General features: G+C 34.5%; 1 long non-coding RNA gene across 1 annotated transcript; it reads right to left on the bottom strand.

Annotated features, from left to right (window-relative positions):
• Positions 1-8,642: 8,642 nt before the first annotated feature.
• Positions 8,643-10,403, bottom strand: LOC139126651 (uncharacterized). Its single transcript, XR_011550670.1, has 3 exons — positions 9,738-10,403; positions 9,126-9,253; positions 8,643-8,933 (listed from the first exon to the last, which is right to left on the bottom strand). It is a non-coding gene; the product is annotated as an uncharacterized lncRNA (long non-coding RNA).
• Between the last annotated feature and the right edge of the window lie 4,685 nt (positions 10,404-15,088).

The raw sequence follows: 15,088 nt of genomic DNA, 5'->3' as shown, positions 1-15,088 counted from the left end.
CGGAATGTGCTTATGAACATCAAGCGTGAGCCCCCCCGGAGTTGTTCTCACACAATGTTCCTCTCCATAGTTAATAATATGGAATTCCCTTGGATGACGAACGGCAATCAATTCTTTCAAGTGGGGGCCTTTATTATTTATTTCATTTAAAGTTTTCAAACTTAATAGAATTATGCCATAGTTCGCTATATGAACCATTTACATGCCATCGTCTACCTAATTTGGTTTTAAAATGTATGTGTTTCTCAAACCTGTCAGCAGTTTGTCTTCAATAAACATTTAAACACACCCAAATAGCCTCTTCTGAAAGGACGTTTATACAAAATATAAAGTTGATAAATTCGCGGTGAGCGCTTTAAAATGTTCAGAAATGCAAATTTTGGGACAATAACGGGCAATGAACTTATATGACAAGTATTGTGCGCTGACAGAGGATGAGATATTAGTCACTTAATACTTTTATTAAGAGTAGTGCTTTTGAACTACATATCGCAGTCTTGCATATTGTCATTGTTAACTCCAACTTTAACAATCTGAAAGTAAGGCCATTGTGTGGTTTATCGGTTCCTTGATTATTTTATAGCAGCAACCGGTAAGTTTTCAGCCAGCCTATCGAGTGAAAGTTTCAGAAACATCGCACAGTAGCCCCTCAACTTAGCCAGAATTAACACTGACAGAGTGATATTGCATCTTTAGTGTGTCTAAAACGAGAAGGGTAAATACAACATCAAATTAATGCCAGCAGTCTTTGTTAATCATAATCAATCGTTAGCAGTCATAAAGTGTTGAAAGGTAACTCCTGACGTTTTTTCGTTTCTTTCGATTTTAACTGAATTCTGTTTTCGCTGTTTTCAGCTGAAAAGTGCCCCCGTGAGCTCACAGGGCCCTATCCGATGTAATGCGTTGCACCCCGTCACACCTGCCACCACAGACAAGTAACTGTTTTCAATGCAAATGAAAGGGCGAGAGTATAATGGTACAAAGGCGTACTGATGTTTCGGATCATTTACCAACTTTGCCTGTTTACCAACTTTGCCGCATTGCCTCCTTATCCTAGCATTGAGCACGTGATTGCAGAAATATCCTGGTCGAATTTTACACGATATATTTGCAATCTGAGAAAGGCTAACTTGATAGAGTGTACAAATGGCTCTATTCGGAGGCAGATACATTCAGCGATCAACTTATCATATCATATCATATCAACAACAGCTATCAGCCCATAATGTACTATGGCTAGCTAACAATGCTGAGTGTAGTTGATGGGATGCACAAGCTTTGCCACTGGAGACCCTGAAGTATTTGATATCGCTCAGACAGTTTGGTCATTTTCTCCCAAAGAGTCACAGAATAGTGTTCATATTCTTAATTATATATATGTGCAACAGTTTGATGGTCACTATCTTCACAATTTCTTCTTGATACTATACATTGTGACCGATACGTGTAACGATTCTTAGCAAATCATTAAAAAATAACACTATGATTTCACACTTGATGACCGGCATTTCCAAACAGAGAACACTTTGTCTCATAAATATACCTTGTACAATCATAAATAAATTACAAAGAAAAGTTTTGTTTTAAAACTGGAACAAGTATTTTAAAGAAAATAAGCTGAACATAAATCTCAGAGAAATTCATTGAACTATCTTGAACTATTAAACTTGTAATTTAAGTAATTCAAAGACAAAATGTAATAAAAACAAGGCAAAAGAAATGCAATTATAATTGTTTATTTTCATCAGGGGAAAGGTTACAAGACACATCTTACAATAAAGAATATAAATAAATAATGGTAATAGCAAGTTACAACAGTGTTTGTCATCAAAATGTTTTAACTTTCCTGGTGAGGACCATGGAAATAGTTCTTACAAATTAGTCAAGTCCATGGCCCAAATATACTAATAATAAGGAATAATAGAACATGACTTTAAAGTGACGAAGCATTTTAGATAAATAAATGAAACAAGCACACACGACAGAAGTATATCGAGTGGGAGGGGGGAAATATTGCGTAAAAAGATAAGTCAAAATCTCGTGGTATACCATCGCTGGGTGTGCTTTATTGCTGAAAAAATGCATGTTCATTTCGTCGTATCAACATTCGTGTCATTTATGCTGCGTCAGACACTCGACAGGCAGCACAAATGACTCATGCTGATACATCACAGGAACAGGCGACATTGTGTAAATGCATCAAATAACAATAATTTGATGATGATGGTGATGATGATGATGATGATGATGATGATGATGATGACGACTATTATTATTATTATTATTATTATTATTATTATTATTATTATTTGATAGATAAAACGATTAAACTCGAGAGGAATGTGTCTTGGGTTTGCTACAATTACACAAGGACAAACAAGACAAAAAGGCTTATGGTAACACAGCACAATGTAATGTATGACAAAACTTATTAATATTAACTAAAGCTTTAGATTCGCTAAGAAGTTATTATTGTAAAATTTGCAATGTCATTGTTAACAAACATCTATGTACCTGTCAAAACATCTTCTGCACTGTATTGGCAATACGTTCGGAATGACAAGTTGAGAATCAGAAAAGTAGTCTAAAATCTCCTTGGCTTAATTAAGAAACCAATCTATGAGATTAGGCCTACGTAATACAGCTTTCAAAAGGTTGTAACGCAATCTATTCTTTTATTGTGTCAATACCTTTTGCAATGCAACAGAAATCTAAACTTTATTCATGTTGATAAATCACACACTGATCGTTGAATTGTTGAATTATGTGTTCATTTCTGATGTTATTACTCATGTTGATAGTGCTATGTAAATTACAAGAGCCACCATTTGCCGAAGTGTTTTGTCCTAGTTTGCTCTTGTCGCGAATGCTGTCAGATGATCACAAAGGCAAACTGTCGAGGTCAAGTTAGAAGCCGGTGATACCTGCGAATATATAAAAAATGGATCAATGTCTCAGATATTAACTCGATTAAAGTGCTGTGTGTTCTACATTCACTGAAAAAAGTGATACGTGAGAGAGCCGTGATGTGTTTACATTTTCATGACCGAAAGTATTATTAGTAAAGGAACTAAACGTGTTCGTTCAACAATTGACATTCAATCATTACCTTGCAACCATCACTGTTCCAGGTGCCAGACATCTCATCCAGGTAACCACACATGATTTGCTTGACTTGCATTGAAAGACGGACATCAAGCTCTACATAATATAAAACAAAGTAGAATTAATTGACACAGCATATCGTTGAATAATGAACAAATAATAGATAACTATCAAGTTATTCGATAGCAGAGGAGACAATATATTTCATTTTCTCAGGTGTTATTCTGCAGTTATCATCATGATTGTGTACAATTGTCAAAACGTGTAAAAATTAATAACAGAGTGTGTTACGTAATATTATCGAGTGGCATATTTTACAAAAACGAAAATCATTTTACATTATTTAAGGGCAAAGCGTCAACCGCGTTACAATCCATTATCATTCCGACTATGATTACTGTATCTTTTTTTTTTAAATTAGTGATTACTTTCCTTATTTTTCTATATATGTTTACATCACATTTTTTATTCTTTTATCATCACATTTGTCATCTGCCACTCCGTAGATAAACCATATTTGATTTTTTATATCACCTAGAAGCCTTAACCTTTACAAAAACAAACAAACAAACAAACAAGAAACCAACACCAAACGCTCACATGAGAATCTTCCTGTCTGCCCTACGATTTGCATTTCGTTTGTGTTTTAGGCGAGCGGCGAATCCACAAAAAGAGCCTTATTTTAGGAGTTTAATGTACCCACCTTTTATACGGCCACATCATACATCATTTGAAAGCTTATTATCTCTACTTTAAGAAAATTGACGATGTGGAGCTGCCAAGTAGGGCCATAACCTCCTAATTTGCATAATTAACAAGGGTACCCAATTTGCATAAATGCGATATAATATTTGAAATTTATTGTTAACTTCTCTAACGATACGTTTAAACTATCAAGTGATATATCAAATGAAAGGTCTTTCCATGTAGAATACAAAATGGATATTCAAAGAGATATTGAAATTGATCTCACTGAAAGATTTTCATGTTTATATTGAAAACAATATTTTCCCCTTTTGAATAACAATAAAAAAATTTAACACATACAGTCACAACACACAGCCACATCATACATCATTTGAAAGCTAATTATCTCTACTTCAAGAAAATTGACAATTTGGAGCTACCAAATCGGGCCACAACCCCCTAATTTGCATAATCAACACGCATACCCAACTTGCATAAATGCGATATAGTATTATAATTTATAGTTAACTTCTCTAAACATACGTTTAAACTATCGAGTGATATATCAAATGAAAGCTAGTTGCATGTAGAATACAAAATTAATATCCAAAGAGATATTGAAATTGATTTCACTGAAATATTTTCATATTTTTATGGAAAAAATATTTTCCCCTTTAGAATAACAATATTTTAAAAATTTTAACACGTATAGCCCTATCATACAGCCACATCATACGTCATTTGAAAGCTTATTATATCTACTTGAAGAAAATTGACAATGTTGAGCTATCAAGGAAGACCGTACCCCTTTATGTGCATAATTTACACTTGTAAGCAATTTGCAGAAATGAGATATAAAATTAGTAAACATACTTTTGCACTATCGAGTGATATATAGTATTTGGTAATGGTTTTTGCATGTAAAACAAATAATTAATATCAAAAGTGATATTTAAAGTGATTTTACTGAAATATTTTCATATTTCTGTTGAAATTAATATTTCCGCTTTTGAATAATGTATTTTAAAAAATAACTAAAGTATCAATGCAACCACAAGCATTATGATGTGAAAAAAGTGCATAGAACATGGAGAACAAACAGCTGAAATTAGTTCTGAAAATTATAACTTTTTTGTTGAATGTATGTTTTAAAACATATAAACATCTCTTCTTGTTTACAATATTATCCAATACCGATGTCTAGCTTTTAGAGGTCAGAGGCTGATTCTTCGAATATGCCTTTTGTTTGGAGTATTATATAGCCATTCACAGCATAAGGAAACTTTTAATGTTACTCAAGAATACCAACATTTTCTTGTAATGTTGTAACCATGAAAACAGGATATATATAACATTTTGATTTTAAAAAATATAGTAAATGATTTGAACGCCAACATTATTTGGTAAAGAAGTGTTGGGAAAATATCAGCAATTACTATTAAGTGCAAACTTAAAAAGATCCACATGAACGACACTATTGTTGTTGTTGAAATGTAGCTCTGTAGCTCAAACAATGTGTCAGAGTAAGCTGCAGTCAAAATAATGGCATGATTCATGATCCAAGTCACTCATGTCATTTCCAGTAAATCTAGTAATTGTAGGAATTCATCATCATCTTCTTCACCAGCATTGTCATGAGTAAAAGTGTTGCCAAACAAAGGTCTGTGCAGGGAAGATTAATTTGACAGCAGACACAATTGGTGACATGTAATAAGAGAAAGCTGCTCCACACATCGTTCATATCTTAGTCGTTTGAATTTTGTGTATGATATTGGTATAGTATATTGTAATTTTATATTATGTTATGTTTGGCCGTTTTATGTATGGTGTTGATTTGCCATGGCGAGACGTAGCCCTAATCTACGTGTCCTGCCCTATAGCATGGGGTAGCAAGACTAATGTGACACTGCGATCCTTTGATGCTACCTTTCGAGAATAGAGTTGTCTTCATCAGTCCTTCATTTTCTTTCGTGGAACATGTGCACTGATTGAATGATTGTAGGTGTTACCAACCGAGTTGTTCCTCTGAAGTTCAGTTTGTTCAAGTACGGAAGCTAGAATGTCTACAGTTCATTCAGCCTGTATTTGTGTATGTTCATTTGAATCGGAGATCGGACTGTTGTAGGTTTTGTGAAGTTTGGCATCATCGTAACGCTTATATTTCCGTTTCTTATGTATGTGATTAGGCTACGCTCACAAATAACGGTGAGGGGCGGAGGAATTCGGGTTGGATTCGAAAGTTTTGGGAGATTGTAGAGGGGTACTTGGAGTTTTTGATCTGCATATAGGGGATCTGAAAATGTTTTGGTTCCCTTTTACTTTTTACGATTCCAAGGTTTTGAAAGTAATTTAATGAAAATTTAATAACATTTAAATGTCATCCGACTGTCCAAAGTTAGTAATAATTAAACAAGATTTAGAATCGTTTTGTCGCATTTCATTACTTTTATCTCGAAAATATCTTGTATTTTGTATTGTCTTGTTGTTGCATGATTGTTCTAATGTATCGTAATGTTTCGCGTTTAACAAGGCCCTTGAATGTTGCCATTTGGTTTCATGAAACGCAATGTATCTGTTGGTTTTGTGTGTGTTTTGCAGTCGAGAATGTTCTCTTTGTTGCACCGATGACCTTTATAGATAATGAGGTCTAACGATATGATTTCCTGAGAAGAGTTTTCGAAAATTTGAAAGTATGATGCATTTGTTTATATTTGACATGAATTCAATGAGAATCATACATCGTCTCTGAATCTCAGTCAGAGCGATATTTGTTCAGTGTTTTGCTGAATTATTCTCATTTTGTCTTGTGAAATGTAATGTCGGGAATTTCTGGTAAAACTGAAGATCCCGTACCGCACCCAAATACCTGACGGTAAAATTCACTGTTGACTTGAAAGTGTTGTTTTTCAAGATCATTTTCAGCATAGCTATCATGTATTTTGTTGTTGGTTGTTTGATTATGCAATCATTTGATGATCTTTCCTGATTTAATGCTCTGTCGACTGATTCCATTGCTTCATTGTGCTGTGTATTAGTGTACATTGAAACAATGTCTAGTGTTACCAATGTCGCATTGGCCGGAACTTTTATTGTCTCAATTTTCCATGTAAAATCTGTCGTATCTTTGATGTATGTTGTTTATCTATTCACGATTTGTTTGAGAAAATAGTCAATGAATTCTGATCTGTGAAAGGTTTGACTGCATCATCCACTTATAATTGGGCGGCCCACGAACTTTCCTGGTGGGCGTCATTTTGTTCACTTGTATTTTTAGCATGAGGTACCAACTTGTAAGTGGTGCTAGTATTTTAAACAAAAAATCAATTGCAAAACAAATTCAGATATTTATCCGTATAATGTGAGCATTATTGTATTTACTACACATTATTTTGAATATTAAAAACGAGTCAAGACGTTTACGATTTAATTGAAAATATTCAATAAGAGTATTTTGAATACACGTTTCGAGTTCATGATTCTATTCTACATGCAAATACCTATCATTTGATATATCACTTGATAGTTGAAAAGTAAGTTTAGAGTACTTGACAATGGATTTTTGTAATTTTATATCGTATTCATGCAAATTAGGTACCCGTGTGCATTATGCAAATTAAATAATTACAGCCCTATTTGTCAGCTGCATATCGTCATTTTTCAGGAGGCAGAGATAATAGGCTTTCAAATAACGTTTGATGTGGTTGTGTGATGCGGGTCTATGTGTTAAAATTATTAAAATGTCGTTATTCAAAAGGGGAAAGTATATTGTTCTACATTAGTACGAAAACATTTTAGTAAAATCATTTTAATATCTCTTTGGATATCCATTTTGTATTCTGCATGCAAATACCTTTCATTTGATATATCACTCGATAGTTTAAAGTATGTTTATAGCAGTTAATAAATTTCTAATTTTATATCGCATTTATGCAAATTTGGTAGCCATGTAAATTATGCAAATTAAGGGCCACGTCCGCACTTGACAGCTCCACATTGTCAATTTTCTTGAAGTAGATATAGTAAGCTTTCAAATGACGTATGATGATGCTGTACGATTTGGCTTTTTGTATTAAATTTTTTTAAATATTGTTATTGAAAAGGGGAAAATATTTTTTCAATATAAATATGACAATATTTCAGTGAAATGAATTTAAATATCTTTTTGGATGTCTGTTTAGTATTCTACATGCAAATACCTTTCATTTGATATATCACTCGATTGTTTACAAGTATGTTTCGAGTAGTGAATAATAAGTATCTAATATTATATCGTATTTATGCAAATTGGGTACCCGTCGGATTTATGCAAATTAGGGGCTACGGCTGTACTTGACAGCTAAATGTTGTCTATTTTCTTCAAGTAGAGAAAGTAAGCTTTCAAATGACGTATAATGTGGCTGTATGATGTCGCCGTATGTGTTAAAATTTTTAAAATATTGTTATTCAAAAGGGGAAAATATTTTTTTCAATAGAAATATGAAAATATTTCAGTAAAACCATTTTAAATATCTTTTTGGATATCAATTTTGTATTCTACATGCAAATACCTTTCATTTGATATATCACTCGGTAGTTTAAAAGTATGTTTAGAGTAGTTAACAATGAATTTCCTAATTTTATATCATATTTATGCAAATTGGGTACCCATGTTAATTATGCAAATTAGGGGGTTATGGCCCTACTTGGCAGCTCCACATCGTCAATTTTCTTGAAGTAGAGATAATAGGCTTTCAAATGATGTATGATGTGGCTGTATGTAAGGTGGGTACATTAAGTGTGAAAAATAGGTGAGCCTGCCGCTCGCCTATTTATACACTACACCTTTTGTCATTACCACTGCCCAGGTCTCTCTACATTGATTCTTGATATTATACCCTCTCCGTATTAGGAATAAAAAAAATAAACTTACTTTGTGGTAAGGCAACGGTTATTTTATATGTTCCAGTCAACGGAAACTCGTGTTCAGGGATAAATATACTCGATTGTCCTCTGTGAAACTGGGTATCAACAGAATACTGGTAACCACTGCATTCAGTGGAAGCAGTGACTCCGCAGTCTTTGAAAATGTTAGCCGTGACGTTCACAGAAATTTCCTTGGAGCTCTCCAAATAGATAACTGTGGCATGGGGCACATATGATATCTGTAATAGACACGCATGATTAGTGCTTAATTGAAGTTAATTGATTGGGATAAATGTTGCAAAAATATGCAATGAATTTAGACGTCTATCAAAATCCCGAGTTTCATACTCTTTACACTTTGTTTTACCATAAACGGGCAAACATGTGTGTGCGAGGGCACACATACACATACAAATTAAAACATCACTTACGTTGGCTTTCGTCCTGAAGTATGTGATGTTGTCAGCATCAATATATACACCGTTTATCAATACCTTTGTGTCTGGTGTAGGACGACCAGATAGGAATATGATGCCGATATCTTCTTTTGTGTTATTCACTAGAAATTGAACGTGAAAATTTATAAGAGGAAAAAATAATTTTATTTTGAATTTTATAAGGAAGGTATTTTTTGTGTTTAAAGACATTATGAAACATAACTACGTTGGCTGTGTGATACATTTACTGCTGACTTATCCTCGTTTTGTGTGGCACATCAAGAAAGCGACATGACACTTCTCATTGATATAAGGTGCATGTGATGGTGAGGCAATTTGACATCTCATTGCATAGGGCACTATTGATTTGCATGTGAAAAATGAAAAAGTACCGGCCTTTACAAATTCGCATACTATGAATAATTACATGCGGCATGTGTGATGCATACTTACATTTTCTCTGAAAAAAATCCCCCCCCCCAAAAAAAAACAGAAAATTACAACAAATAGATAAATATGGTTGCATTCAATTTCTTTTTTGGCAAAGGCTGAAAAGTTCCCGTGTTGGTATATATTGTATTATAATATAGTAAGCGGTAAGGTTACCTCGTAGCTCATTGCCTTCTCTGTCTGTGAATGACAAACTGAGGACATCATCTGCATTATTTCCACTTTTAAATAAGCTTCTTTTCAGCCGTTTAGCCTGTAAAATGAAAGTCTCTTTTAGCTGTCAAATTTCTGAATGATATCTACCAGATTTGCCTCACAGTGCGCTCGAAATGAAACATGATAGTCAGATATAACAAGTTTCAATTTCCATAGTAAACATTCCGCGATTTGAAATTCACATACGCACACTAATTGTATTCACTGCTAAAGATACGCAAAGTGTGATAAATTCTGAAGCTTTTGAAGCCACAGCGAACATTTACATTACAATATATAGACTCATGCAGAATGAAAATAAAACCTACAAAAAAACAGAAATGAAATGAGTTATTTGGTAAATTTAGCACAGCAAAAAAGACCCAAAACGTTAAAAAAGAAAAAATGCAACAAAATAACGAAACAAATCAAAACATTCCACACGTCAAAACCACATCTAGTCTTACACACAAACACACACACACACATAGACAGACACACACACAAACATATATCTAACAATAACAGTCAAGAGAAAAATCTAGAGGTTGCATTGGTCAAACTCAAAATACATACAACAAACTCACGAAGATGTAGAAGATAGTATTAGACACACAAGTAGAAAATAAAAAAAAAACACACGAAAGGATCATAAGAAGCTAACGCATGTTATGGCTATTTCCTGCCGTGACAGGAGAACTTCGAACAAAAACTGACAAAGATTACAAAGATAGAGTTGCTATTTTCACATTTCTACAATAACCTTTGGAATATTAATATTGACTAATTCAGGCGTTATATATAAATAAATGTTATAATATATCTAAATCAAGCAACTAATGCAAGGACGTCATCTCATTAGTCTCGAAATGCTCGTCAAATTCATAGTATGTAATTTTATGTGTTTTGATTGGCGGACAGCTGGTATAATTCTTATGTTGTGGTGATTTTGCTTTTTGAAATTTTGCACCTCCAAAATTCAAAACAAACAGACAATGTGCACCAGATCATTGAAAAGTGAATCACGGGCGCACAAAACACTCACTCGCTTATTGACTTCGATGTTGTGTTCTCTACTTACAATTCTGTTCATAGTAGTTTGTGGTGACAAATTCGGAAATAGTGCCTCTCCTGGAGGCAATGTAAATCCGTTTCCATCCCCCATCATTACTGACGTGTCCGAGAGTTTCTCCACAGAATCACTCTCTAAGTTCAAACGGATGGAAAGCGTTTCCACTAACAGGGGACCGCTGGAAGGATCAGTGTTCCGTAACACAAATTTAGCCAGACTATCTGCTGCCTTAAGAACAGATTCCATCAACTCATCACTGTCATGGTAGGTCTCTTCGCTTCCTGCTGTAGCGTTCTGTAGTACTACAATGCCTCGATTCATTGACTGCAATATATCTGTGTGGATTTGAATTTATATTTGTCAAAACACAAAATAAATTTCCGATAAAGATTTGTATAATTGACACGGAATAAAGGATAGAACTCGTACCAATACAATAGATATAGTATTAGTGCGACTTGCTTATATGGTGTTGGGAAATTAAAGCTCGGATGCTTTCAAACACTTCAGTACACCTACTCTTACCTTGTCCTGCGGACTCGTGAATTCGATCACGTCACAACTGTACTCATTGATCTACACTGGCTGCCGATTGAAGCTCGAATTAAATATCAAATCTTGCTGACGATATTGAAAATAATTCATAGTACTGCACCACTTTACCTCATGGATCTGTACGGGATGTACACCAATACCAGGGATCTCAGCTCGAGTGATTCATTATTACGTTTTGGGTCATCTTGTGGAAAGTTCAACAAGGTTTACGGGTAGAGTGCATTCTTTGTGTGCGCACATTCTCCGTGGAACTCACTACCTCCTGAAATTCGCCATGCAGGTTTAAACCGCGGTTTAAAGAATCAGTCTTTCAATTTTTAGTATTACTAATGCATTTGAAGGGCCACCGTTTATCAGTAACCGCTGTTGCGTGAAGTTTAGTCTTTTCTGCTGTTCACTCTGTAGAATTTTAATCATTCTGATACTTTGACTGTTTTTACTCAATATAAATTTCATAATTTCGATCATGTTATGGAAACTTGTAGGTAGGGCGCACTGAGAAATATGAGTAATACGTTTTATAGAAATAAATTCCATTACTATTAATATACTTGCACCCGAAATGTTATCTTTAAGTAAATATTTCTATAATAGGTCAAAAAAAACTCTAGTCAAGTGTGAAATTGAAACAGGGTATAAAATAGTCGAACTGATAAGCAATTGCAACATTTGATGTATCATATCTGTCTGCCAATCATGCTAAGCAATGCTTTGATGGTAACAGTATTTGATTAACTTTTAACGCTCATGCACAACATGACTGGACACGAGTATTAATATAGCAAAACTGTTACAATTGAATATCTTGTTTGTGGAATTATATTTCTGTTGAGTCTGACAACTTAGACCTACCTTGAGCCATGGCCTTGATTTCTCCTGCCGAAACATTTACAACAGAAAGATCATCGATCACTTTGGATAATTTACCAAACCTTTCAATAGCCTTTTAAGGAAGAAAAAGTTGGGGAAACTCGTCGGAGTGGGAAAATTGCATAGCTAAACTATGTCAAAAGAAAAATTAAGATTTTTTATTTAATTTTCTTGTTACTACAAATAATCAACAATCTCTTCTTGTGACATTGATGCATTTGCTTAATAGAATACCACATGGTAAACTTAATGATTAGCTTTTCGAATAGTTATGACTGACCGTTTTATAAAAGAAAATATTTTAAGGTATCCTTATCCTAATATGAAATGATAATATAGGATTAAATGGATCAAAATCAGTCACTCGAATACGACGCGGTATCGCCCAAAATTCGTGTAATAACCCTTTTATCATACATGCATGCTTTGGTTATGACAGTTTTCTTACGGACTTTCCGAAATTAGCGACAAAATAAATTCAAATCGACCTTGCTTGCTTTTCGCTGTTCTCATAAAAAGTTGGTTGCTAAGTGATAACAACCATAACACGTCTTGATATTACTCCACTGTTGGGCCATTACACTTCAAGGGGGGGGGGGGTTATGACACACTATAAAAGAGAACAAATTAAATATTATTAAGATGTCGACACAGGTGTTCACAATTTGAAGAAGATTTATTTTGATTTTAAAATGACGGTGGAGGTAAAGCATAGGCTAGAGTGTGTTTTCGTGTTTTTAACGGTAACCTCATCCCTTCGCGAAAGTTATGAGGCCTGCCAAAATCTGGTCAAAATACTTGCGCCGCGCCAACGTTCGATTTCAAACTCCATCGCGTATGAACAGATAAGAGCGTAGAGCAAGCACCTCTGCGATATCTCTGAATGCACAGTGGATATAATACCCATACCCATCATCTTATCTTGAAGAAATATTTATGTCCTCAGACAAATATGCTAAATTTACCAACTTAGAAAGAAATTTTAATTTTTTAGCATATTAATGAAAACGTGAAGTGAGTACACTGTAACTTAGCTGTAGCGTCGTAACTCGTTTATGATTATTTTGCTGAACGAATCAAACTTTTCAAAGGCATTTAGATCGCCTGCTCGTATATTTTCGTTCCTGGCTTCCCTTAATAGAATTGAACTTCTTTTAAAAATCTAAAAGAAAGTTTGACTTTCCCTACTATCTTACATTGTATCTGAAACCCGCACCGCACTGCTGCCACGTGCATCGGACACGATCGTGACCTGTTAATCTCACTGGTAGGTAAAAATCGGAAATGTTATATATGCAGCCCGGATATTGACATTGTCTGACGAGAGTATTTCGGTGCTGTAGGATTTTTGTTGCTCGTTTATGGCTGTTAACGATGTAATTCACCTTCTAGATACTTAAACTCGTCAACAAGAAATTTGTCGTATAACGGTTCTATCAAGATGCACTCTCAACCGGGGTCTCTAGCAGTGTAGACAACAGGAAAAACAGAAACACTGCTCAGTATGGGACTTGCCGTTAACGATGACAGGTGTCGGCAAAACATACCAATTTTCGATGCGTTCGTTTGCATGTTTTGGCACACTGTACTTAACACGAACGGAACTAATTTGGGATAATTGGATGGTGAAGTAATGTCGATTTGTAAACGTAAGCTTATCTACTTTTCTTTTCAAGTTACACTGTTATTTTAATGAGTAATTTGTAATACCGCAACATTCAGCTATACGGCACCTAACGCTTTTGAGAAACTAAAAAATATGAAAATCCAATCACCCAAAATTAGTTCCGATCATGTTACTTGTACCTAAGTGCAATGCCCGTGAACTGACTGCATACAATAAAATTTTGGCCATAATCACAGTGACGTTTCGGAGTGTCATAAATCTTATTCCCTCAGCTATTTCACATGGCATATATGAACATACCAACGAAGGTCACACGTAACCGTAGCTGTAAGAAGCTCCGCTACAGTCTAAATATACATCGTATTTTAACATGTTGAAATACGGGTTCATATCAGTACCGTCTAAACAATAGGAGAATGGCAATACAGGCATAGCATGCAAGACAATGTTTAGAAAACATGGTACAATCTTTACGAGTTGGTTCTAGTATTTTACCCCTATTGACGTTCGAATCGTATTTTCTTCATGGCATTTGCAATCGATAGTTACTTTGAAGCACGTGTGTACCTTTAGGTCCTGAGCAAACGTAATCAATCTTTTTTTACTGACCTCTGATGAAGATATGTTCGCCTGAATTCCATTTGAATCTTCAAATAAAGGACGTACCACAGCTTTTTGCATGTGTAAACAAACGAGAATTGTAAAACAAAATATTATTTGATTTATGTGTACTGTCATATCTAAACGAAACTCGAACAACTATTAAATGGAACGAAAATGTAAGGCGGAGAAGAACATTGTTCTGACTGTAGCACAAATTCAAACCTCTCGAGGGATTAATGAGGTAAAGTCAAGAAGTAAACGTCCTAGCACAAAGACTAGAATTAAATATTGACATAAGGGCTGAAGTGAGTAAAGAAGCTAAATTGTTGTTAGGTTAATGAAAGAAGTGAGTAAGGTTTTCCTTAAATTTCCTCAAATTCCCTACAGTTAGTAATATTAGGTAAATATAAGTGAAAAATAAGAGAAAGTCCCATGACTCATTGAGATAGATCATCAATAGCCGGTCGTTCACGTGAGCAAACGGTGTTGAAGATACAAATTGTCTAGATTCAATTGCCTGCAAATGACAAAACTAAAAAATGATACATATTCAAATGAAATCTGTCCTTTTAACCATACCTTTCA

The sequence above is a fragment of the Ptychodera flava genome, unplaced genomic scaffold (genome assembly GCF_041260155.1).
Source record: "Ptychodera flava strain L36383 unplaced genomic scaffold, AS_Pfla_20210202 Scaffold_113__1_contigs__length_234537_pilon, whole genome shotgun sequence".
Taxonomy (NCBI): domain Eukaryota; kingdom Metazoa; phylum Hemichordata; class Enteropneusta; family Ptychoderidae; genus Ptychodera; species Ptychodera flava.
Note: the sequence above shows the minus strand (reverse complement) of the source record. Positions and strands in the feature narration are given on the sequence as shown.